The sequence below is a fragment of the Cricetulus griseus genome, chromosome 3 (assembly GCF_003668045.3).
Source record: "Cricetulus griseus strain 17A/GY chromosome 3, alternate assembly CriGri-PICRH-1.0, whole genome shotgun sequence".
Classification (NCBI taxonomy): Eukaryota; Metazoa; Chordata; class Mammalia; order Rodentia; family Cricetidae; genus Cricetulus; species Cricetulus griseus.
Window position 1 is genome coordinate 89,953,556 of NC_048596.1, and position 27,774 is coordinate 89,981,329.

General features: G+C 45.0%; 1 long non-coding RNA gene across 1 annotated transcript; it reads left to right on the forward strand.

Annotated features, from left to right (window-relative positions):
• Positions 1 to 15,777: 15,777 nt before the first annotated feature.
• Positions 15,778 to 27,552, forward strand: LOC113835080. The gene is made up of 2 exons (XR_003484295.2): positions 15,778 to 15,882; positions 25,734 to 27,552. It is a non-coding gene; the product is annotated as an uncharacterized LOC113835080 (long non-coding RNA).
• Positions 27,553 to 27,774: the final 222 nt, after the last annotated feature.

Genomic DNA, 27,774 nt, shown 5'->3' on the forward strand with positions numbered 1-27,774 from the left:
TGCACACTATATATTTCATATTTGTGTTAATGCAAATATATATTTTACCTTTGAAAGTTTGTGCGTTTTCAGAACAAGGAGACCAGACACCAATCAAAACAGGTAGCTGAGGTGATCTAGGCCCTCTAGCAGTTTTCTCAGAGTTCTGCATCCAGAACAGCTTCAAGGATGCTGACTGAGATGATTCAGCCTCACAGACTATTCTAACCAGGACTGCAGATAAGCTTTGCACTTTCCTATTGCATGGAGACTGGACAACAAATATTATAGTGGTTTTCCCAGGACTTGGCCTTATTTCAATTTTCTGAGGTTGCCTAAAAAGATACCTTCATCGTCAGACAACAAGAAGCAGTCTAGAGAATACAACATCCACATTCCCAAGAGGTTGGGTAGGTGTTTTTTTGTTTTGTTTTGTTTTTTGTCATTCAGTGGGTTATGGATGTTTATCATCATTTTGGGGAGAGGGTGGTTAAAAGTTGTTATTGGTCATGGACAGGGGGAAAAAAGGCGAAACAAAAGAGATTAGATTCTGGGATCTTTCTGAAGAAATGATGTAATAAAAGGGTGGATTTTGAGTCTACTTTTAAACAACTACTAGCCTCAAATATTTTGCCTTGATATGAATTTCTTTATATTGACACAAAGTTGAGGTTATTTTTGTTACAATATACTGTGTATATGTTTCTACTCTTATCTAATGTATTGTACCTATGCAGCTCATTTAAAAATGTAATGTGAAGCTCTAGTCCTCAAAAGCTATTATTATAAACCACTTAGGATAATTAAGAAACACAGGTTAGTAGTTAGTTATCTATACCAATCAAACTTGTAGTCATGTTAGGTATGCTTTCAAAGTCATGAAGAAATATATTCTAGATAGATGGTGTTTGGAATCTCCAGCTCAGGGCCCTATTCCAGAAAGCCCACCATGGGTGGCTCATCTCCCACAGATGCCCAGGGCCACACATGTCAGCTATTTAAGACCTGGCCCATAGATCTGTCACATGTGCTCTCAAGTCCTCTCTCCTGCCTTCCTGGGAGTCACCTGGGGGTGCTCTGTTTTGCATTGTCCTGTTTATTAAACCTGGGTTTATTAATTCAGTTTGATTTGACTTATTAGAGGAACCCAGCAACTGGGGATCTAATACTCATCAGATAGATGGTCTTCAAATACTTCAAAGACCTACAGAGTAGGGTATATGATGCATTTGTCTAATTTCTCTTTATCAATAAAAAAAATTGGGAGTCAGATGTTGGGTTAAGAACCTGAAAGATCATAGAAGCAGAGGAGTAGCCACCAATGACTTCCTATCTCTTCTGTTCCTTCCTCCAAAAGGACTGAGATCCTCTCTAAGTCCAGCCTTACTACTTCCTCAGTCCTCCAAAACCTCTATGGTTAATTTTAGTTAGCTAGTGGCTAGCTCCACCCTCTGATTCAAAATAAACTTTATTTTCAGAATGCAATCAAAATATTACACAACAAGTATTTAAGATGTTTTAATAAAATAAGACTTTTCATGGCAGTGAGATACATCTGATCCTGACAGCAACAATTTACCTAAAAAAAGGATGATGGACATCAAAGAACCTCCATACGGAGTTTGCTTTCAATCTGGCAAAACTAGCCACTGGGCAAGAAACTGCCTTTGCCTCTATTGCTGACAGTACACTGTCCAAATTGGAAAAGAAGGCGACTGCTGAAAAGTCTGTCAGATAGTCTTGGCCTGTTTGCCAAAGATGGATGCTCCAGTGTTGCAAAGGAACCTTAGGGTGACTGTCTGGGCAGCCAGATGTCTCTGTTGTTTCTTAGTTTTGGAAATGGCTTGCATTGTACTTCCTGTTTACCCTGATAATATTGTATCCTTCTAGAATCTTTGATGGAATTAAATAGTAGATAGTTATAGTTACAGTTTCCTTAGTTATGATAGAAGATAAATTAGGTACAAAACTTTGGATTCATCCAGAGAGGATAGATAATGGAGTATTTTTCTAAATTTGCCACATAAAAATGGACTGGACACTTAAATGTAATTCTTACTTGATAATTGTTCTTATTATATATAGTTTAATTTGTTAAAGGTAATACTTTTACTTTTTATTTAGACAATATCTAATAATTGTTCTTATTGTAAACCTTTCCTTTTAATTTAGCCAAAAAGGGAAAAATGTTGTGGGATAATCTTTTTGCACACTGTGAAGATGTGTTACTCAGATTGGTTTAATTAAAAAGCTGAATGGACAATAGCTAGGCAGAATTATGGAGGCATAGACGACACTGGGAAGAAGAAGGGCAGAGGAGAGATAACAGCCACAAGCCACGTGGCGGCACATAGATTGGTAGAAATGGGTTGATTTAAGGTATAAGAGCTAGCCATAAACAAGCCTGGGCTATTGGCTGAGCTTTCAAAATAAATAAGTCTGCTTGTGGCTATTTGGCAGTTGACTGGCAGGACCAAGACTTACTATTGCACATCCTGGGACTCTTAGACCCTGAAGTGTTCCCTGCTGACCTCTTCTAATACTTATAAATGATCTATTGTCCCCACCCCACCCCACACTGGAGGCCAGTGGGTATGGTAAGGTGGATGTCAGGGGGATGACTTGGGCCTTGTCAGATCTGCCACCTTCACCTAATCTGGATTTTTCCTATGACCTTTTCTAAAACACAGCATGGAATAACTAGGAAGGGCTTTTCAGTAGAAGTGGAGGGTTAGGAAAACCAAGATGGAAGAAGAGAAACAAAAGGAGGGCTTACAGGTGTGCAACAGGTGTGGAAAGTGCTTGCCACCACTAATCATCGGGATAATGTCAATCAAAACTTTAGTAGGGTGCCAGCTCATACCTTTCAGGGTGGCTAGTATCAAAAGGTTAAAGACAGCACATATTTATTAGCCAGGAACTGGAAGAAAGGGGACCCTTTGTACACTATTGATAAAAACAAAACAGTGCAAACACTATGGGAAAAACATGGAGGGGCCACCAAAGATCACAACTAGAACTGCCACAGGCTCCAATTTGCCAGCTTCTGTGTGCACACACCCAAAAGGAGTGAAATTGTCACCTCACAATGATGCCTGCATCACTGTGTCCACTATTCATAATAGGCAAGAAGACATGGAAACAACTTAAGTATCCACAGATGACTGGGTAAAGAAAATGTGTGTGTGTGTGTGTGTGTGTGTGTGTGTGTGTGTGTGTGTGTGTGTGTGTGTGTGTGTACAATGAAACTACAGCATTTTAAAAGAAGATATTACCATCTAAATGGGTGAACTTAGAAGACATTGAGCTAAGTGAAATAAGCCATACAAGTTTAAAAAAAGGTTACATGATCTAAGTTATATGTCAAATCCTGTTTTTTAAAAATTGAACACATAGATGACTCAGTCAGTTAAGAGGGCTTGCCACCAAGCCTGTGAACTGACTTCCATCCATCCCTAGAACCCACATTATAGAAGGAAGGAACTGACCCCAAAAGTTTCCTTTTGCCCTCCACATATTCACTATGGTGTACACACACATTCTAAATAAATGAACAAATGTAAACAATGAACATATAGTAATAGGAGAAGAGTGAATAACTGGGGGCGGGAGGCCAAAGGGTACAGAATTACAGTTTTTTGGGAAGAATAGAGGGAAATCTAAAGTACACCATGAGGACTGTACTCAACCATATTGTACACTGGAAATTTGCTGAGAAAGTAGGATTAAGAAAGTATTAATATTAAATTGGAAGGAGGACAAAGAAAGAGAAACTGGAGATAATCGATGTTAATTAGTCAATGAATATGTAAACTGCGAGATGATGGATATATTAGATATAAATAGAGATAACAACAAAATGTTATGTTGGATATTTTAAATTCACACAATTAAAAAAGAATCAGAGACAGGAGACACCAAGCTTCCCACTTCATCTCCTCCCCACTGATTTCTTCTGTGGAGTCCCAGACACCCAGGCAGGAGTGCCTCATTCAGGGCCCAGCTATTCAATACCCACAGAGATCTAGAATTAGCTGTGGCAGACCCAGGGGACCCAAGGATTAAAGAGGGGCAAGCCTGTTCCTAAGAAGTCACAGTCTCTTGGAGGTGGTAGGGCTTAGGCAGACATCAGCACCCTCAATACAGCCTGAAATGTGCCTTGCAGAGACAAACCCAGGGGCTGATGACACCAGGGAGGAAATAACTGATTCTGGGAAGCCAACGAAGGTGGGGAGCCTGCAGGCCAGTTCCAGTGTGTGTGGGCCCGGGACAAGGTCACCAAGAGGAACCAGCTGCAAGCAGCCCTCTGAGTGCAGGTCCAGTCCCCCCTCCTACATCCCTGTTTCTACTTAGCCTGTCCTTGAGCTCTGGGTGACCTTCAGGTCTTACCAGTCCCCAGTCCTCTTTGCACAGCAGCCCATGAGTAGCCAGACATCCTTTTGCTTCCCTGATCTTCATTCCTGATGGGTAATGCCTTCCAGCCACACTAGGGGTAAGCCAGAGCCATATAGGAGCTCTTCATCCCTCCCAGATCCCCCTGAAGCCTCTCGTCCTGAAGACTTATGCCACTGCCCCACAAGGACCACAGCAGCAACTCCTAAATCTAGCACAATGCATCTGCTACACCACCCCTCCCTCATATACTCCTGCCAGACCAGGTCCCCAGATCAGTTAGTTCTGTAAATTAGGGAATAGAGTCCAGTTGTCTCAGATGCCAGTCTTGATATTGCTGTATAGGTAAATTATTATTTAAGACAGTAGACTCAGGTCTGGAGAGATGGTTCAGCAGTTATGAGTCCTGGCTGCTCCTTCAGAGAACCAAGTATCCACATGCCAGCTCACACAAGTCTGTAACTCTAGCTCCAGGACATCTAATGCCTTATTTGACTTCCTCGGGTACCAGGCACATGCATGGTCCTCATATATACATGTAGGCAAAATACTCATACCCATAACATAAATGGATAAATGAATCTTTAAACTAGCAGACTTGTGAATAAAGCAGGTCACATGCTGTTATGTGGTGGGCCTTATCTGATGAGCCAACATCTCTTAAGAGCAAAGACCAAGCTTGTTAGAGCAGGAATGTAGCCTTGAGATTACGACACAGAAACTGCCTCCATCTCCAGACTGCCTGCTTGCCCCCAAAACTAAAACTTCCACAGTGACATACATATGTCAACTCCCTGAAACAAATGTCTGTTCATGAAAATCCCTATGAGATATAATGTAAATGTATATCTAATGTATATGTAAGCATTCTATACCACTCAGACGCCTAATTCATACACACACACAGACACCTAATTCACACACACACACTCACACACACAGACACACAAGAATGTGCATACTCACATGGTTCTAATCCTCTGGATAGCCCAATTAATACGCCCCTTTCTTTTACTTCATCCACAGACAAGGCTGCAACCTGAGCTTCCCTCTGTGGCAGTAAGTACTTCTAGTACATCAACCTGGGTACCAGGTAAAGCATCTGCTCCTTGAAATCCTTCCAGGAACAGCCTGGCTCATGCCCAGTGCTGAGGGGGTCCCTTGTGCAATGGGACAATGCTATTAGGAAAGAAAATTTGATTAAAAGAAAATGTTGACACAATTGACAAACATTCACACTGAAGATTACATATCGGTAATAAACAGTCGCTAAGACCCCAATTTTCATCGTATGCAGTGACTCACTTGCTCATTCAACAAATATTTATTGAATGTGTGCTTGAGCCAAGCTTTCTTCTAGGTGCTGGGAATGCACCAACAAAGGACATGATTGCATTCAAGCAGGAGAGATGGGCAACATGCAGGTTGATATCTAATATTTTGTTGAAGAGAAACAGCCCAGTAGGGAGACTGGACACAGACGGGCAGGTGGCAAGGGGTCCATTGGTGTAAGATGCACAGAAGCTACAGTTACAGTGGCATTTGCAAGAAGGAAGAAGGTAAGTAAGGAAACTCTGTGAGAAGAAAGTGTCTCAAGACAGGAAGCAGCAAAGGCAGAGCTCCTGAAGAGTCACACTGGGAGAGCAGCAAGTAGCCGGCATGGCAAGCACAGACTTAGAAGGGAGAGCAGAGAAATAGTAGAGGGAGGCCAGGCGTGGAGTCTGATGGGTTTTACTCTGAAGAATGTCACAGTCACTAAATGTTGGCCCAGGGGAGGTGTCCTAACTCTGTAAGGCTCCTAAGAGGAGGCAGCTCCAAATGTGGGGACCTGGGTTAGATATTAGTCAACAACAGAGAGCCCCATGAGGTGGAGAAAAGAAAGGGGGAAGACGTGGGTCTTTCTATATAGTAATTTAGCACCCACCATTCCTGAGCTGCAATATACCCAGAGAAGCCTATGACTAAAATTTCTGCCTCTCTTGTCTTGTCTCGTCCTTAGAGGAGGGATTGGATTTAACCCCAATGTGAAATAGCTGAGGATGGAGAAAGGATAATGAGGAAGAATGTCACCAAGAACTAGCTCTACAAGTTGATGTTTGTGTTATTTTTGGTTTTTCTTGGTTGGTTGGTTGGGTGAGTGGGTGGGTGGGTTTTGGTTGCTTTTTAAGACAGTCTCACTTTGTAGTCCAGGCTAGCCCAAAACTCACAGTGATCCCCCTGACTCTACATCTTACCATCTTTCTATCCCTCCAGCAACATTTTACAGCTTTTGTCAACACTATTGTCCCTCATCCACTACTGATTCCATCCAATGGAGAGAAGAGAGACCCTATCCTGCTAGCCAGAGACCCCTAAGCAACAATCAGGAGGTGATACCTTCCTCCCTGAAGAAGTTACTTGGGGATCTATGTTTAGTAAACAGAGACAAGTAGCTAATCATAAAAGGCTCTGCCTCTCCCCAATGTATCCTCTAAAGCCAAGAATGGTGGCAGCAAGAACCCCATGTCCTCTAAGAGCCAAGTCAGACTTCCATTCAGAGAGCTCAGTCCTAAAGCAAATTGAAAGCCCTCAGCAAGAAATTGTTCCTGAGCTGGAAGCTAGAGAGGCACACTGTGTTCTCTTACCCCCTCAGAAGTGACATGCCCCTTCCTTTTCCAATGTCCCCTTTCTGCCTGGAACATGAGGAGGACCACAGTTGGCCCTCCCCCCAGCTAGAGCTGGTGACTCAGAGGCCACCTGCATCCATTTTCCAGCTCTGCCTGTGGCACATCCTCTGCCCTTGCCTCCAAGCCACCAGCGAGCGGTGCCCTCTGCCTGGGCTACATCTGAACACTGAAGCATTCTTCTGGGATTCGTCACTTTCTGAGAGGGATTACATAAAGAGGAGCTGTTTCCAGGACAGAGCAAGGACTAGCCAGTGGAATTTAGAACAATCCTCGGAAAAGCCAGTCCCCTAGAGAAGGGAAAATTCCCCTGCTCTAGCAGACTCATCGTTTGCGAGCAACCCTGAGGTTGGAGGGACCCTCAGATGAGAAGGGTAGCAGAGAATCCCAACCCCTGAGCCATGTGCTCTGAAGTTTGCAGGGCCTGGACACTAGAGCCAGCTTGTGGGAATGGGATGAGAAGGCTCTCACTGTCCTGCCTCTTCTCAGTGAGCATACCTTCCAGCCTGCAGCTCTTTGGTACCAACCTCATGTTCCCCCATTGTCCCATCTGCAGAGATGCTCAGATGCTTCCTGAGTATCTACAAGAGCAGCCAAAGCTGAGCTCTGAACGCTTGGTCCCACCCTTCAAAGCTTCCCTGCTTGCTACCTCCATCAAATGGCTCCTGGTTAGAGCAGTCTGGGAGTCAGGCATGAAGTCCCCTGACCATTAAACTGGACTTCCTGCACTTCACTCAGCAGCATCTCCAGTGACATGAGCCCAAGCCATCATCCACTTCCCCTTAAGCCCCTTTTGTTGAAACTTCCTGACCCTGTTCACCTTCACCTCACTTCATCTTACTCTTCCACCAGCTGTTCTTCAGCTGGTCTTTCTGTAACATATTTTCTTTGCTCCCCTGGGAGATTTTTCTTTTTTAAAGATGGTGTTTCACTATGTAGCTCAGGTTAACCACAAATTCAATGTAGCCAAGGATGACTTTGAACTCCTGATTCTCTTGCCTCCACCACCTAAGCCCTGGGATTTTCGGTGTGTATCACCTGGCCTTAACATTTCCTTTTTTTCCCCTGTGTGTCTGTGTGTATGTTGTTGCTCCTCTAGCTCATCCCTCAGATCTCAACCTCAGAAAGCTGGTGCTGACACCCTCCCTAACTTCTTGCTCTCTTTTGCTATCCTGTTTATTTACTATATAGCATTTGGCCAGCTTGTGTTGAGCACACTTTAATAATAATTATAAGCTTGTGTGTTTCTTGTCAATCTCCCTACTATTGCTTCTTATGGGTATAGATTGGAGGTAGGCACATCAGAGAGCTCTGGGAGACAGAAATGGAGCTCAGTGGAGACAAGACTCAATGAGAGAAGAAACCATTTCTCACACCATGTTTCTATGGTCCATCTCAAATCATGACCTAGGACCTCCTAGATGGATGGAGGATGGATGAATGGGTGATATATATGTAATACATGAATGGTCGGTGGATAGAGGGATGATGGCCTGATAGGAGAATTCTAGATTTTAGCATAAAGTAACAGAAATCCTGTTTAAGACATTGGGAGTAGTTAAGAAAGACTCTGTAGCTACAGAAAGACCCATTCCTGGGTTGGAGACCCATTTCATAAATTCGGACAATGTCATTCCAAATCCTGGACGAGAAAACTCATCCATGAGTACACTCAGGAAATACCTTCCTGAAGAATGAGATGGAAAATGAAAACCAAATGGCTGAGGAATGCTGCCTGCTTTTCTCATTCTTCGCTGGGGGCAGAGCTGCTTGGACTCAACTGAATCACGGGTTGATGAGCTGAAGCAGGATGACCGACAATACTCTGGGACATGTTTACATGACAGAACTTGGTTTTGCAATATCAGCATCATTCCTTGGAACATCAGGGACAAATTCCAGAGGAGAAGGCTTTCTATCTATGGACTCCCAGTGACTCATGCAACCAACACAAGGGACACAAATGGCTATTGGTCACAGCTCAATGGATCAGGCAACTCAGACTATGCCAAATGTTATCAGAATGAGCTCACATAGAAACTTCAAGAATACTCAGTGAGAGGCAGAAGATAGTGGCTGCCTCATCTGCACACTACCACATTCCTTTATCCTGCCTAACCTATGTGGTGAGAGAAATGACTTACTATGATGTTTGGGAAATCAAACCCAACCCCAACACTACCAAAGAAGAACTAAAAAAGACTACAAGCCAAATGTTGTCTCTGATACCAAGAGAATTGTGTAACAAAGGAGGCAAACAGGTAATTTAGGAGGAGAGAAGGTGATACTGGGGTTCTCTTGTAGACATCTTTGATGTTTTCTGGAGGAGACAGAGGGAGGATGCAGAGACAAAAGAGAAGTAAACATGTTGCGTGTGAACTACAATAACCTTGGACTTACACAAGGATGCAACAAGACTGGCTTTGCAAAAGAATGTGCTTTGTGACAAATGTGAAAACCGTCATGGTAAAAAAGGAGCTATGGCATACTGGCCCAACTGCAGAGATAGTGGGATCCAAATTTGGATTCTCAGAAAGGATGGGGAATGGTTCCAGAAATTCAGTCTGTGTGCATGGAGTACCAGAGCTATGGAGACTTTCCACCCCACTTAAAGACAGATGTAAAGGCTGCAATAGAAAGGAGACTGGGAGAAGATTCTAGAAGACTGTGTTGACTGGGAATTTTTGTCAACTTAATACAAGCTAGACTCATCTGAGAAGAGATAATCTCAATTGAGAAAATGCCACCATCAGACTGGCCTGCATATAGGCCTGAAGGGAATTTTCTTGGTTGATGACTGATATGGAAGGGCCCAGCACACTATGAGCAGTGCCATCCCTGGGCACTGGGGTGTATAAGAAACCAACTAAGCAAGCCTGAAGGAGCAAGCCAGTAAGTTCCTCCATGATCTCTGTCTGCTTCAGTTCCTGCCATCAAGTTTCTGCCTTGAGCTCCTGCCCTGATGTCCTTTTCTCATGAACTACAGACTGTAAGTGTTGTGCCCAAATTCTGAACCCGCAAATTACCAAGAGACCTATTCTGATGCAAAAGTAAAGAGTCTTTTATTATTTAATGAGTTAACTGTGTTAACTAGCTTCCTCCCTCCAACACAGTGAGTGGAGTGAGAAGGACCTGAAGGGGCCCAGGGGCAGAGAATTTATTGGGTAGAGCAAGGGGAGTGTCTAGGGGCCCCTCAACAGTCATCTCAGGATTGGTGCACTTCTGGATTTGGGCAACCTGTCCTGTGTTGATTGGTCAACAGGTTGCTATGGCCTATAGGCCCTCCCAGGGCAGTTGCTATGCTCTGCATGCCACTGTTACCATAAAGAATGTCCAGAGCCCACCAGCAAACTTCTATTTGGTTTCTTGGAACATGGAGGGTTTCTGACCTCCTAGTGACCAGGGCAGGTCCCACAAAGTCAGAAGGTCAGAAACTCAGCAACATGTCAGAGGCCTACATCTTGCTGGATCTTTTTGGCAGCCTGTCAGGGCTGCTAAAGCAGGGAGCTGGGTGAGGGTCTGGTCCCTTCATAAGCTGAAATAAACTCTTTCCTCCCCAAGTTGTTTTTGGTCATCGTGTTGTGTCACAGTAATCAAACTAAGACACACAAATTGACAAAAAGTATGAATAATGGGAAGAAGGAGACCAAGAACCAGTACTGGAGTAAGGAGATATCATTGTGTTAAATCAGGGCTGTGCTGTTTTCAACCAACAAGAAGACTTTGATTGTGGATGGACACACAGTTGACTGAAGCAATGTGTATGTTCCCTAGACAGTGTCCCCTTGATGATCAGTCATTGCTTCTTGTCCAGGTCTGATTGTCAAACACAGAGACCACAAGTCTGTGCTCAACAAAGGTATGGCAGCATATTATCTGCCATATGGAGCTAAGTAATTATTTAGTAAAATTCCCTAAAAGGCTCTCTTCTGATAAACTTTCTTTGTTAGAAAACTCCTTCCTCTGGAAAAGGAAGTAGAAGAAACTAGAAAAATGTCAAGCAGAATAAGTGGTCCTTGACCCAAACTAAGAAGCGACACTAGTGGAGCAGCATATGGGAATGATGGACATCTTCTTAGAGATGATGTGCTGGTTACTTTTTTGTCAACCTGACATAAGCCAGAGACACCCGAGAAGAAGGAACCTCAGTTGAAGAATTGTCTCCACCAGATTGGTGTGTCTATACGGCATTTTCTTGATTGCTAGTTGGTGGAGGAGGGCCAAAACCACTATAGTAGTGCCACTTCCAGACATGTGGTGGTCTTGGATCGTACAAGAAAGGTAAATGAATATGAGCGTGGAAGCAAGCCAGTAAGCAGACCTCTGCTTCAGTCTCTCCTCTAGAATCCGTCCTTGGCTTCCCTTGATTATGTAAGAAGATATAAACACTTCCCTCCCCGACTCGCTTTTGGTATTTCATACAACAACAGAAGGCAAACTAGCACAGAAGGTGTTCATGTCAGTCCTCGTATTTGAAGAATACCATGGCCTGCTGGCATTGAAGGGACCAGACCTTCACCCAGCTCCCCCCCCCCACTTTAGCCGCCATGACAGGATGAGGGCCTCTGACTCAGCAAAATGTGCTGAGTTTCCAGCCTATTGACCTTGTCAGACCTGCCCCTAGTCACTAGGAGGTCAGAAACCCTCCATGTAGCAAGGAACCAGTCAGAAGTTAGCTGGCGGGCTCTGGATGTGCTTTACGGGTTCTGAATTTGCTTTACAGTGGTGTAACAGTGATGAACAGAGCAGAGAAACTGCCCTGAGAGGACCTATAGGCCATAACAACCAGTTGACCAATAACACTTCCAGGCCTGGAAGTGCACCAATCCTGAGACGGTTGCTGACCCCTAGACACTCCCCTTTCACATCCCAATAAATTCCCTGTTTCTCTGGGTCCTTCTCACCCCACCTGCTGTATTGGACAGGTGAGGGACACGTTAACTCATTAAATAATAAAAGACTCTTTGCTTTTGCATTGGAATGGGTCCCTTGGTGATTTGGGGGTTCAGAATTTGGGCACAACAGCATTTTCCCTGCATGAGTGAGTGATTGGGTAAAGGACTATAATTATTACTTACTATTGTATTGTTTTGCAACTCAACTAAAGCAGTGTTCTAAAAGTTGAGTGAAGGTTGCACTCTGGTCAGTCCAGAGTTCCATGACTATTAGTCTGCACGCAGGTGCAAAGGACCCCTTTAAAAGACAGACCCCCCCCCCCACTTAGAATCTCTTTCTGCTATCTCTTTCCCTCTCTCTTTCCCACTGTTCCCCTGGGCAGACAGGACTCTTCCTGTCTCCTTTTTCTCTTCTGTCCTCTCTTTGTTTCTGTGTCTCTTTACCTCTTTTCTCTCCCCTCCTTCCCTTTCTAATAAACCTTCTCATTTAAGCTCTGTCTGTCTGGCATGTTTGTCCCTCCACCTCAGTCAACCTCACCTGCCATGAAATCCGCCAAGGTTCACCTTGAGCTTTATTCATAACTACTAACATAGTTTAAAGCCAATTTTAAAGCAAGCTTTAATTAAATACTGGATGAAAAGTTTATACACCCCAACAAGCCTCTCCACTGATGCAGCAATCCATATCAGAGCAAATTAAACCAAATTAGAAAAAGCCCATGTTTAATGGATACAATGCTTCCAGATGGCCTTCCAGCCCCACAGAGAGGAGACAGGAAAGAGAGACCAGAAAAACCACAAGTCTGTTTTCTGGGAGGCAGTTTAAATACCCTGTGGGAGTGGTCTTGAGCATCTCTGGAGGAAGGGTCATCATTTGGCACGCTTTCTGAGATACAGCAAGGTTTGGAGGAAGATGGGGGAGGGGGCTTGGGTGGAACCTCCACCATAATATTCCAGACTCTGTGGGTATATGGATGCCAGGAGCTGGGGCAAAGCTTCCACCATAACACTGGCCAGGTGAGTGTGCTCTGGCCAGGCCCATGTCCAGGTTCCTGGGAAATGGTGCAGAATCAAGTATGTCAAGGGTCTAAAAAGGAAAACCTATAATTCATTGCATTTCCCATCAGATCCAGTCAGGGGCAAGCATATATCCTGACTATTTCCTGCCTGTGAACCTCCTGCTCACATGTGATCAAGCACATCCAGTACAGATGGGTCAAACAAACTTGTTTAGGGGAGTGAAAAACATGTAGCTTGCTATCTCCCATAAACAATAGCCTCCAGCATTTCAGGAACTATCTGTCCTTGGGCAAGGGGCTTGCATATCAGAGGCATTTTTGTTTCATGGATCTCTAAGGCACAGTAATTAAAACTTAAAATGTAACTTTGGCTCTCACAAGAGCAGCAAGAATCATGGGTATAACTTTCAGAGGTTGTGATGGCTAAACTGTCAACATGGCTGGATTTTTCTTTTACATTTACTTGTTTATTCATATGTAAAAGTGTGTGTACAGGCATGCATGCCTGTCATATGGATGCCTGTCATATGCATGTCTCCATACATATGGAGGCCAGAGGAAAACTTGTTTGAGACAGTTCTCTCCTTACACCATGTGGGTCCTTGAGACCAAACTCAGGTCTTCAGCCTTGGCATCGAGCACCTTTACCCACTAAGCTGTCTCACTGACCACCTAACTATATTTAGAATCATCTTAGAAACTTACTTCTCAGTGTCTATGTAGACATTTCTAGAACGATTTAACCAAAAAGGGGAGGCCCACCCTGAATGTGGGCAGCACCATGCCATGGTCCATGGTTTCAGTAAAAGGAAAACATGATCATTCATGTTGTTCTCGCTCACTAGCGTTCATCTCTGCTTCCCTGTGGGCACATAGCCAACCACCTCATGTTCCTGCTACCTCATCTTGCCCTCCCTCATCGACTTCCCCTCAAGTGTGATCCAAAAAAATAAACACATCCTCCTTTGCCTTGTTTTTGCCAGGCATGTTGTCACAGTGATGAGAAAATAACTAATGCAGAGTCCCACCCTCAGTGACCCACATCTGCCAGGTAGGCCTCACCTCCTATAGGTTTCACGGCCTCCAAAGTAGGGCCACCAGCTGGGGAACAAGCATTCAGAACATGACCCTAGGGAGGGGCACTGTTAGTGATTCCCCTTTGAACCAAGCAGCCACCACCTTAGGGAGGTCAGCTCTACTCTCCACAAAGGATTAGCTGAGTTGGTCTTATTGACTGTCTACATCCCCTTGTGGAATGTGGAAAGGGCCACAAAACGCTCACTTGAGTATCCAGACACTCTTTACCGTAGACTGTATGCTTCTCTGCCTTAGTTGCGTAAGACTTGTGGAGAGTCAAAGGATGCAATGGGGGAGGACCACTATGGGAGAAGGGCTTTCTGGGAAAGCCCTCATCCCTACTTGGTAAGACTTTGTCTCCCGGGGGGAAGGAGCACGTACCTTCTAAAGTAACCTCTCACCTGTGTTCTATGAGGAAACCAAATGAACTTACAGGTTCCCCAGAATGAACTTGGATAGAATTGTGCCTCGGTTTGTTGTTGGGACCTTATTTTTAGGAGAAGGGTAGACGTTGCTAGCATCTTCCCCCTTGAAAGGGATTTTAGCAACAAAGAATATTTTAGAATCAAACCGTAACATCAGTGTACACGCTGAAGTTAAAAATAAAAAAGTAAACAGAAAATGAACTCACTGAGGAAGTATGTAGGGCTGGAAGGAGTAAAAGGGAACAGAGGGAGCCTCACTGAACCTGAGCTACAAGTCCAGCCCAGCTGCAAACTGCGGGGGAAGACTCTTCAAAGCGCATGTCTGTTTGACATCAGTGTTGTGGCTTAAATCTGAAATGTCTCCCACAGGCTCGTGTGTTTGAACACTCGGTCCCCAGCCGGTAGTGCTGTTTGGGGAGGTGATAAGATCTTTGATACACGGGGCTCAGCTGCTGAATATAAGCCTCTTGGGCCCTGCATCGTACCTAAGATCTCTATTTCCTGATGTACTGAGATGTGAACAAGCTGTGCTGCAAGCTTCTACCTCCATGACCAAGCTGCTTCAGCCCCCATACTTTGCCTGCCATGATGGACTGTATTTGCCTGAGCCAAGAGCCGATGTAACCTTCTCCCATAGCTGCTTCTATCAGAGATTTGATCACGGTGATATAAAAGTAACTAATACAGACAGCCAGGCTGGTTGGCAGCAATGACAGAAAGGAAGGGGGTCAGAGAGCCAGGAGAAGCTGCACTGTGATGCCTAACAGGGAGCAGACCCAAGGGTTGCAAATGGTCATAGAGCCCCAAACTGGCTGAGTTCGGGAGGCATAGCCAAGTGCACCAGGAAGGGGGAGGAAGGGCTCAGGCTAGTGGGTGCACACCACAGAAAAACAGGAAGGACTCCAACTCACTCAGCCCACTGCTCCTTACAATGAGTTTTCCAGTGGAATATAGCTGAAGCCACTTTTGGTATGGGCTCCAGACTGGAGGTAGGAGTGGCTCCAGCCACTAGGTGCTACAGAGAGAGAGACAACAGGTATACATGCCACAGACAGCATCCTGGGAAATGTTAGCTTTATACCCCACCCCAAGACAGAGGAGTAAGAGTAATGTGGTTGCTCAGTAGCTGTGGTGGTTTGAATAAGAATGCCCCCCATAGGCTCATAGATTTGAATGCTTAGTCACCAGGAGTGGTACTATTTGAAAGAATTAAGAGGTTTGGCTTTGTTGGAGTAGGTGTGGCCTTGTTGGAGGAAGTGTGTCACTGTGGGTGGGCTTTGGGGTTTCAAAAGCCCAAGCCAGGCCTGGTGGTTCTCTCTGCCTCTTGCCTGTGGATCCAGATGCAGAACTCTCAGTTACCTCTCCAGCACCACGTCTGCCTGCACACTGTCATGCTCCTTACCGTGAGGATAGTGGACTAAACATCTGAACTGTAAGCCCAATTAAATGCTCTCTTTTATAAGAGCTGCCATGGTCACGGTGTCTCTTCATAGCAACAGAATACTGACTAAGACAGTAGCTGTCAGGCTGACTAAAGTGCCACGAAGTCTCTTTTCCCTTGGATCCTTTAGAAGCAAGCTCTCTAGCCTGCTTTGGGGACCTTCTTCTTCATCCTCAGAGAAGGAAAGGATTCTCCCCCTCACCCCATTGCATGACTCAAAGTCCCTCGTTTGAACTGAGACTCGGGTAAGACACCTCCTCACTGCCAGCCCCAACTTTCCCAACAAGAGCAGGAGTCCACCCTCACCCATGCGCCATGTACCCTGAGAGGCCACCCTGCAAGGGTCTATGACATATGCTCTCTGATGGTTTCCCAAGGGTCACACTGGCCACACCCTTGGGGTTTGGCTCCCAGCTCTCTCCAAGTTCCGCCAGCAAAATTATCTTTAATCAATGCTGCTCAGTCTGCAGCTTCTCCCAAGGGAATGCCACTAGGCAGCCTGTTTCACAATCATTGGCTTCACATCAGGACCAGAGGAACAGGGTGTAGTGGAAAGAGCACCACAAGAGGCAGGAGCCTTCGTCCAGCTCTCTTGACCCTAACAAAGTCACCTAACAAAGTTTCCCTACTTTGTCCCTTTCAAAGGTTTCAGTCTGGTGAAAGTGAATCTGTTGTGTCCATAAGCACTTTCTATGAAGGAGAGCACCCACACCAGCATGGTGCCTCTCAGGATAGACTTCCCTCAACCACATTTATGCATGTGAATTCCTGGCCATAGCTGCTGTCACCAAGAGCAACTGTCCACACCTCAGATAGGGCCAGTTAACACTTTCCCCCAAATAGTTTGGGATACAGAAAGAAAGAAACCAAGAGAGGACTCAGAAGTTAGGGATAATCATGTTCTCACCTGAGCCATCTGGAGAATGGAAACCCCACTGCAAGGAATGGGAGAAAGAAGAAACATGAAAGCCTAGTGGACAAGAGGGACAGAGAGTCTGGGTGCTTTCTGTTCTGCATTTCAAGTTTCCCTGAAACCTGGGACCTTCTGAGTTAAAGCCTTTTTAAAACTCCCCCCTCTCTCTTTCTCTCTCTCTCTCTCTCTCTCTCTCTCTCTCTCTCTCTCTCTCTCTCTGTGTGTGTGTGTGTGTGTGTGTGTGTGTGTGTGGAGGGGTGGAGGGGTGTGTGTATGTAGGGGTGGAGGGGTGTGTATGTGTGGAGGGGTGTGTGTGTGTGTGTGTGTGTGTGTGTGTGTGTGTGTAAGGGACTCTGTGTGTGTGTGTGTGTGTGTGTGTGTGTGTTGTGTGTGTGTGGAGGCTGGAGGACAGCCTGGACTGTTGTTCCTCGGGTGCTGCCTATCTTGTTTTTGAGACAGGGTCTCTCATTGGCCTAGAGTTCACCAGTTCAGCCAGACTGACGGGCCAGTAGGTTCCAGTGAGCTTCCTAACCCTTCTCCAGTGTTGGGATGTAAGCATGTACTACCATTTCTGGCTGTGTATGTGGTGGCTGGTGACTGATTCAGGCAGGTCCTCAGGCTTCAGGGCAGTAACTTAACCAACAGAGCCATCACCCCTGCCCCAACCCCCTGAACAGGCTTTGAAAAGTGGGTTTGAGGGCTCTGAACCCTCCCCTCCTGATAATTTCAAGGGAGTGAACTTTAACAAGCCTGTGTCCTGCTGGTCCATCTGGCTTCTTAGTCCTGCACCACACATCTTAGCCTAGGTTCTGGTCCCCATCTGCATCTTGCTTGGTCACCACAACCAGCCATGGCCTTGGTCACAGTAAGTGTTCCATCAACTCATGTCAGGTTGAGACCGAGAAAAATCCAAAGCCATCATTCCTCTGTGAGGTGTGTTCCTCAGAGCTAGCCGGCAGCTCCTCCCTCCCTGGGCAAGGTTGTCCATAGTGGATCCATGACCCCACATAAGGCCAGGACTCAACCCCGATGCAGCCAGCCCACAGCTTCCCAAGTTTTATTTTTATTAACCCAACTGGAAAATTGGACTTCACTCAGGGCTCTGCTGCAAAACAGATGCTAGAGCTGGGCTCTGGTTTCCTAGATAAACACATTGCGATAATATGCATCTACCCGTGAAATGCTCTCTGCAGCAGCGGCACGTGGCAGCTCTCCAGAAGAAAGAAAAACAGTGTCAACGCTACATTGGAGGCCTCTCACTCCCCTTCCTGGCCAGAGGCTTCACTGCAGGCTAACTCTCTCCTGGATGGCTCCCCTTGTCCTCTCCTGCCTCTGGCCAGGAATTTAACAGCTTCTAGAAAGAACACTAGGCTTTCCTCTCTTCTCTTGTCTTGATCAAGGACCTCCCTTTGCTCTTCCACCATGCCCTCTGTGAACTCCATGCCAGCACATGGAGACTCTATGTACTTCAGTTTTCCAGGTGTGTCTGCCTCCTCCTGAGAAGCAGGAAACCTCCCCGAGATTAGGAACAGAGCCTGGTACATGGTGTCATGCAGAGCCCAGAGATAGCCCTGGCACAGAAAGAGCAGACAGAGTGGCTAATGTTGCTGAATGAGGGAATAAAAGTGACTCACATTAGCTAGCTGCAGCCAGTGAGGGAGGCACGAGATTCAAGAATGTGCCCTGGGTGTCATCCAGACCAAGCTGGGTGTGGGACCAAGGGATCACCACACATCCTGCCCCCTGAAGTACTGCCATCTATGAAAGGAAATAAGGTAGAAAAATGAGGATTTCTTTTCCCCCATGTCACCGCCCCCATCCTTGCGAAGACAGTCTCTGGACAGTCACCAATGAGTGGAAAAAACTGTTAGCATGAAACCCCCAACCATGGAGGGCAATCGATTTGAAGAAAAGAATGATGGAGCTGTAACTCAGTGATCAGGGGTGCTTGCCTAGCATGTGCAAACCTTAGGAAAGGAGGCCAGGAGGAGGTGGGAAAGCAGATGCAGCCCCTGGACCAGAGCAATAAGCTGGGGAGGAGGAGGAGAATAACTTACGGTTTCTCTCTAACTGTTCTGAAAGACATTAAGACCTGAGGACATCAGGATATGACACAAACAGTCTTGAAAGAAATTGAGACTCCAAAAAGGCCAAACAACACCAAAGGAAACATGGGGTCATGAGGGAGGTAACAAAAGCAAAGGGAACTCCTAGTCACCCCCTCCAAGGCTACTTGCCTAGGAACTGATGAATGATTGATTGGAAACATTGTGTTAGACGGATTACTCTGTGTACATGAACCTGATGGGAGGTGGTGTACGGGTTGGTAGAAGGGTTACAGACATCCTCCAGTTTGGCACATCTGAGGACATACGAGCACCTACAGGAGCACAGAGAGTAGGGACAGTAATTGAGAAGCGTTCAAGAAACATTTGCCCCTGCCCTGGGCTCAGGTCCTGTCACTGTCTCCATTGCTTATGTTCTGGGTCTCTCTGGACTCAGCTGCCCATGGTGGGAAGTAAAAATTTTGTCATATTGTGCCCAGGGGAGAGGCTTGTGTTGGGAGAGAGAGCATGAGGTTTCAAATAGCTGCCAGGGAAATAACAACCCCACCCGCTACTGTTACCAGAAATGTTTCCCTTTCCACTAATACAACTCGGAACATGGTGTCTGTGTTCTGAGGATGGTCACATCAGAGAGAGGCATGTAACCACTATCCCTCACCCAGCAGCCTTTGACCTAAAATATATGTCATTAGATGGTGGGTCAGAGCCCAGATGTCATTCAGGGAGCTCTTCAGTAAAAGCAAAGACCCGAAAAAAAAAAAAAAAAAAAAAAAAAAAAAAAAAAAAAAAAAAAAAAAAAAAAGCTTTAGATGATAAAATGTCGTCTGCATATGTTCAGGTTTAGTTGCACCCTGTTTTATATGGAGGGAGAATTATTTTAAAAATGAAGAAAATTTAGACTTTTAGTTTAAACTAAATTTAAAGGACAGAAAATTGACACAAGTATAGCAGCTACAAAGGTCATTTTTAGAATATGACAATGACACAGTTGTAGTGAATTTCACAGTTCTGAGTGACTCGGAGGAATGGCAATATTTCTTTTTGTCCTGACTAAGGGAAATTCCTTGGAAATGATCTGCAGATCCTGGAGAGAGCCCCAGGGTGCCCAGATGCCCAAACCCTGAGGAGTGAAACCCAGGAGCCCCTGGAACCCCCACTCAGCCGCTTGTGTCTCACTTCAAATTGCCCGGATTTATCCTCTCCCCTTCTGACCACAGTCCCATCTGTCTGAGGGGTTTACAGCCACCACATCTTGACATCCAGATGTGCCTACACTTTCCCTCCACTGTGCCTTCCTTTTCCATCTGTCACTTCCTTTTTTTTTCTTTTTAACACCTCCTCCCCATCCCCACCCTGATCTATCCATGAAATTCACTGTTTATCTAGGACCCATCTGCTCTTATTTGGGAAATAGAGTGTGAGACTAAACCTAAGGAAGGAGACAGAGCCGGGGTTGACAGGAAACCGCAAGAGATTCAGGGACCAGGAGCTGAGACTCAGAAACAGATTGACAGGATTCAGAAACTGTTGAGACCTAGAGGAGCAGAACCCGGAGGAAGTGAGGCTGAGACCCGTGGAGAATTCCATGATTGCAGTGCCTTATCTTGCATAACAGCTCTCCACATTATAGATTCAAACCTGCCAGCCTTTTCCTTAAAATTCTAGAGCAGTCCTTTCCACCCAGGGTTTTTGTTGTTGTTGTTGTTTTGTTTAGATAGGGTCTCTGTGTGTAGCCCTGACTGTCCTGGAATTCAAATGTAGACCAGGCTGACTCCAACTCACAGATATCTGCACCTCAAGTGCTGGGGTTGGCCACTACACCTGGCTAATAATATTCTATATCACAGGAGTCCCTCTTTATCTCTGTTTCACACCCATGGTTTCAGTTACCTGTGGTCAACCCTGGTCTCCACATAGAAATAGAAAATTCCACAAATAAGCAATTAATAATTTCTGAACCTTTTTGCAGCATATTGTTCTAATTGTTCTACTTTATTGCTGCTATTGTCAATTCCCTGCTCCTTTATAAATTACACTTTGCTGTAGGTGTGTGTGTGTGTGTGTGTGTGTGTGTGTGTGTGTGTGTGTGTGTGTGTAGAGGGGGGGGGTGACCAGTACAATCCTCCATTTAAAGCACCCATGAAGTGTCTTGAAATGCAACCCTCTGGGTAAGGAAGGGAGCCTACTAGGTTTTGTTCTAAAAATTTTTTGGTTTGTTCTTTAGTGTTATTTCCATAGTCCATTTGAGTATTTGTTTCTCTGTATGTGTGGGAAAGCAATTTCAGCTTAATTCTTCTCCAAGTAGGTACCAATAGTAACATCAAATATTGACACCCCCCCTCATTCTCCACCCCTTGACCTCTCATGTGAAAGACCATACCCATCATGGAGCCCAAGATGCTCCTGTATTACTACTGTGCTCTGTGGAAGAGCTTGTCTATCCCCCTGCCAGTCCTACAGTGTTTCAAACACTGTAGCTTTATTGTGGATTTTGATACCAAATAGAGCAAATTCTTCTTTTTCAAAATGTTCTTGGCTGGGCTTGTTCACTTTCTATTCCAGATGAACTCCAGAACCAGCGGTCATGAAAAGTTCAGAACACATCAAATACCTTCTTTCTAAATGTTCCTCCTTTTCCAGTTACTGGTCTGATTCTTTTCCTCCCCACCCCCATTTCCTCTGTGCAGCACAACTGGGCATCAGCAAGTCTTCCCATCACTCTGAGAACTGGATGCTGATAACTTCCATTTGATAAATAAAGTTAGAACCACAAAAAGAGGCTATTCTTGGGGTCAGGAGTAGGAAGCACAACAATCTGATTAGATATAATCATTTTTAAAATATTTATTTTACTGTTAATTCTGTGTATGTGTGTGAGCATGTGCACATGCGTGTTGGTGCCTGCTGCGACCAGAGGTACTGGTTTGCCTGGATATGCAGTTATAGGCAGTTGTGAGCGGCCTAACATGGGTGCTGGGAATTGAACTAAGGCCCTTTGGAAGAGCAGCAGGCAGTCTTAACCACTGAACCATCTCTCCGACCCCTATAATCTTTTTTTCTTACAGAAAAAAAAAAAAAAGAATAGCCTGGCATGGAGGTACTGTCTTTAACAGGACACTCTAGAGGCAGAGGTAGGCAGGCCTCTGTCAGTTCAGGGCCATCCTGGTCTAAATGGCAAGTTCCAGGTCAGCCAGGGTTATATAGTGAGATGCTGTCTTAAAGAAAAGGAGGAGCTATTGACTAGAGGTAGCCAACACCCCAGTCCTCAAGGCCCTCTGCCTCCCATTGCCAGTGAACACCTGACATGCAGTCAACTCAACAGGCACCTGCAAGCTCGGATGGGGCCACCTCCAGTACTGACAGAACTGGGTTTCAGGAGACCCATGCTCTAGCCAAGGACATTTCCCAAGGCAAAGCCTGCTCTGTGAGGCATCTGCTAAAAGTGAATGAGCCTCTCCTGGCAGCAGCTGGCCTGGCCACATGCTTTCTTACAGGATGGCGTGCCAATGTTCCACTCCCATTAAGTGAAACAGTGGATAGCTTCATGGATTTTCAGACCTTTCTTCTTTTTGTCAGCAGGAAGTTTTGCATGCACTCTCAGTTATTATGCAGGGTGTTTGCAGTGTCAGGGCAGGCCTCTGCTTCCTGCTTGATTTCTCTCTTTTACCTGAGTCATGCTAGACTGCTGGCTATGGACATGGTCATCCTAATTCTGGATTTTCTGAGACAGCCCAGATTTCAAAAATTCTGAACTTTAGCCTGAAGCTGTTAAAAAATACTTGGAATTCTAAGGTTTCCATGCCCAGCTAGCCCCTCCCATATTGCATTAACGCTGGGAAATAACCCAAAACAATTTTGTAAGATGATGTGGCCTTAAAGTTGGTTTGGTTCTGGAAAAGAAATCTTGTTATAAAACATTCCTAAACCATGACAAACACATCCCTCGACTGTTTCTAACTAATCACTCCAAATCTTATATTTAGCCAAAGGAATTCTTTATTTGGATGACTGTGTATTCCTTTTTATACATCATGCCTGTTTAAAAAAAAAAAAAAAAACTTGAATTGAAACTTCCTTATATCAAAGTGAATTAGAGGGAGGGAAGAAAGGAGGGGAGGGGAGAGACAGAGAGAGAGAGAGACAGAGACAGAGACAAAGAGAATCATTCACAGCACACAAGGTGGCCCAGTGGGGACATTCCAGTCATTGCTGGGACCTATGGAGCTGTCCACAAGGGAGGTGCTGACAATTCGCTGGAGTTGTACAGGGGCTGCCCTCCAGGGTCCTGAACAGGTCCCTTCCACACCCCTAGCATCATCTTATGCAAAAAATGTAAAGTACCATGAAGCGCTGGGTGGTGGTGGCTCACGCCTTTAATCCCAGCACTCGGGAACAGAGGCAGGCAGATCTCTGTGAGTTCGAGACCAGCCTGGTCTACAAGAGCTAGTTCCAGGACAGCCTCCAAAGCCACAGGGAAACCCTGTCTCGAAAAACCAAAAAAAAAAAGTAAAGTACCATGAGAATCTACATCAACTTGCAGTAACCCCCTTATGCAGCAGATAGGCCTCCAGAGTTCTCTGAATCTTTTCCACACCATCCAAATCCCACATAAGGTGAGTCCACATGGGGTTTCTCTAAACACTCTGCAATGCATGCTATAGATGCTTCTAGAGGGTCTAGCGGTCCCTATAGCTGTTCATTCTGGTGAATCTAGTAGGAAAACAGGAACAGCTGCTCGAAGATGTAGGGGATGTGTTCCAAATCTCTCTCCACTTCCTGATGACCCCTTTGTTTTTCTAGTTCCATGTCAAGTCTGAAGACCTGAGAGCCCACTTTTCTTTTCTCCTTACTCACGGATGTCTAGGGGAGACAAGGTTATTTTTAGAGAGGGGGGACAATTGATTGACTTAGACACTTGTGACAGGGTGACTCTAACAAGTTATTCTTCCTTCTAGGCTTGATATCCCATAAGCAAGGCAAGAAATGCTAAGGACTCAGAGCCCTGCCTTCCTGTCCTCAGCCTTCTTTCCTTATCCCCTCAGCGCCATGCCTCCCCTCAGACCTATACCTCCCATCAGGCCAGCAACAGCCTGTAACTCAGGGTCTCCAGCACCGAGGACTCCATGTGTGAATGCTGCAATGGAGACTAGGGATGGAACCACTGTAAGAACTGAGGCATTGAATGAACCTCAAGACCTTGGCTATGAGAAACTTGGGATGTGCAAAAGTAACAAAAGCAGATAGACCACAAATGTTGTGGGAAATTCAAGAGCATTGATTTCCCCTCTCTTTATGATTTTTTTATTTTTATAAAAGCATTATAGAGCTATTATAAGTATTTGAACAATATTAAAGCACATAAAGAGAAAAAATCTTGTATCTTCAATATAACAACACCCCCAAATAACCATAGCAACAACCATAACGTTGTTGCAGGTGACTTCCTTTATGCGCACAGACAAGCAGGTAGGTGACCAAGAAAGCAAAAGCAGATAGTGCGTCATGGACAGATGGATGGGTAGATACATTGATGAATAGATGAATGAATTGGTGGGTGAGTGGAAGAGATCATAAAGAGGTCATACTTCAATGTTTTTTTATTCTTATTTGATATACATTGGTGTTGCCATGATTGCTGGGTCCCCTGTAACTGGAGCTACAGACAGTTGTGAGCTGCTATGCTGTTGCTGAGAATTGAACCCAGGTCCTCTGAAAGAGCACTTACTGTTTTTTTATATGAGGTAAAATCAATCAATCTTCGATTTAACAGATTAAAAACACTAAGGTAATGGAATTCCTAGATTTTATTTCTTTTCCATGATAGCTGTTTCTTAGCCAGATACCATAATGTACACCTGTGATCCCAACACTTAGGGGGCTTAAGCAGAAGAATTGGAAGTTTGCAACTAGCTTGGGCTACATGGTGAGAACTTGCCTCAAAATAAAACAAGAGGAAAATATCTTTAAAGTATTATTTAAAGACTAAAGACCCTTTTTATCTTATTATAATTCAGTTTTAGGCATGGTCAATCAGGAAACCCCTCTTATACTGCCTCCCATCTCCCCTCCCCCATTTCCCAAATGCCATGTCTAATGCATTTCTTTCCTATTTTTGTCTCTTTATGTGAGTCACTTCAAGGGCATGCGATTGGGATTAAATGGTACCTATAACAAAAATGTGACGGCGTAGATATGCAGTAAACACCAAAGAATACCAATAAAAAGACCATCTTAAAATGTCACTTGGTTACATAAACATAATAATTAATTCAACTATTTATACGGATCACTGACCCAGTGTGCCTAATTACTCTGAGTCACAAGGATGATTACGTAGGATTATCTTCAAGTATCAGGGTTTTGTTTTCTTTTATTTTAATGAAATTAAGTGAGCAGACAACCTGGGTAATCTCAAAAGGTCACACAGTATGACGACATTTGAAATCAATCTCCCCATAGATCCCCTTGGGGAATCCCCATTGGACATGAGGGCAGACTGACCGAGCACTGTGCTAACCATACTGAGAACTCCCTGACCATCCATCAAACACATAGTTGAGAACCTTACACACAGTGACCCCTTTAATCACTCAGCATTCTGATGAGAAACTAGATCCCTAATTTTAAGCATGAGGAAACAGATAGTGGCCAAGGACTGATCAAGTTCTCAGAGCTAGTGAAGTCTCAACTTCAGAACTTCACAGTGAGTAACAGAGACGGAAACCATTTGTTTGGTGGTGGAGGAGGGTTGTTTTAGGTGGGAGAGATGTATTATTTCTGTGGGAGCATGTATCTCTCTGTGTGTGCACATGTGTGTGCATGGCTAGAACTAACATTAGTTGGTTTGTTTTTGTTTGAGACAGGGCCTTTCCATGAACATGAAATCCACAGATTCTGCTAACCTGACTTAAGGATTCACCTCTCTCCACCTCCCCTATGCTGGGATCACAAGACATAAGCCACTGCCCCCAGCTGTAAAAAAATGGGTGCCGGGGAGCTGAACTCAGGACTTCGTGCTTGTGGGACAAGCATTTACCCAGTCTCCAGCCTCAAGAGCTGGAATTTCCACATTACTTTCCTTGGCTGCAATAACTTGCTGGCTGTGTGGCCTTGAGTTAAACACTCATCCTCTCTGGGCCATAGTGCCCTCCGAAAACAAGGGACTAATAAGGGCTTCCTTGCTGTCATCAGGACTTAACTGAGTATGCCTGGGAAAGAGCTTTGTAAATAGTGTCATTGTCTCCTTCCCTCCAGAGCTCTCAGGGTAGAGCCTGCAGCCTCAGTTGGAACTCAGTCAGGAATCAACCCCCGTTGATGAGAAAAACACCACCAGAAGTCACAAAAAAACAAAACAGTTTTCTTGCCAGAAGACAGAAGGGGAGAACGGCTGTTCCGATGGCCGTGAACCTTCACCAAGTTCAGGTTCAGAGTGAAGTCTACCCCAATACTATTTGTTCACACCATTTATTCTCAAAACTATTATTTGACAGCAGAAGTCATTTCCTCCAGACACTATCAAGAGGGCCCCTGGCTATCATCTGCATTCCTTTAGTCAAGATTTCTTCTTCTGGAGCAGACAATTCTAGGCAAAGTTGAGCCGACCTGCTTCTATGGATATGACACCTGAAAGGCCAAGGCCAGAGAAGGTTCACTGGAAGCCTGAAGAGGGAGGCAGCAGGCCAGTACTAAGAAAGCACAAAGGCCTGAAGACAGAGACATTTATTTCTGGCCCCAACTCAAAGCCAAGACCTTGGACGAGTCCTCTGTCCTCTAGGCAGAGGAGTGGCTTGTTTTCCCATCTACAACACACAGGCTTCCTGGATCCTCTCCCAAGGCCTTGCTAACTCTTCCTCATGCTATTCTGGGAGAGGTACAGCGTTGACATGATAGTTGTGATTTATCTGAGAGAGTTTTCAGAGAAAGGAATCCAACAAGAACCTAGAGACTACAGACTAGGACAAATGGGAATATTAGAAGCCCTGGCCAAAAGGGCAGAGAGACAGAGCTAGAGTGATTGGTTTATAGGGCAAAGTGAGGAAGATGGGTCTGGGATTCAGATACAAGACACACCAAGAAGCGAAGGGAAGAGAAGTTGTCTGAACCCAGGCTCAGCAAGCCAGTGTCTCCCCTGATGCATACAATCTAGGAGCAAAATACAGAAGCCTGTTGTCTCCAAGCAAAGGGAAGGGAATTAGTAAGGCTGTAACAGGGGCCATTGTATTGATGGATTGATTGATGGATCAATTGATTGATGATTGATTTGGGGGGGTGTGCATGTTCACATGTATGCAAGTACCTGTGGAGGCTGGTGGGTGATATTGAGTTACCTTCCTCAGGCCCTCAATTGCTTCCCATCTTTTTTTGAGACAGACTGTATTATTTGCTTTTCTGGTGCTGTGATAACCAAAAGCAACTAAGAGGAGGAAAGGGTCTAGTTTAGCTCCCAGTTACAGAGAGACAGAATCTCATAGCAGAAAAGGCATGGCAAATGTATCAGGAAGCCGGCTGATCACATTTTCATCTACACAAAAGGAAGTGGGGTAAGACAATAAATTTATCAAGCCCTGCCCCCCAGGGACATACTTCCTCCAACAAGGTACCACCTCAAAAAGATTCCATAATCTCCCCAAACAGCACCACCAACTGGGGACCAAGTTTTCAAATAAATGAGACTATATGGGACATTTCTCCTTTAAACCATCACATAGGCTGTCTCACTGAACCTAGAGCTCACTGATCCAGCTAGTCTGGCTAGTTAGCAAGTCTCAGTACTGGCATTACAGATGAACACCACTATGCTGGGCTTTTTCCATGGATGCCAGGGATTCAAGCCCAGGTCCTCATGTTTGTACACCAAGCACTTTACTGAGTGAAGCATCTTCCCAGCCCAAAGGGCCATTTTTG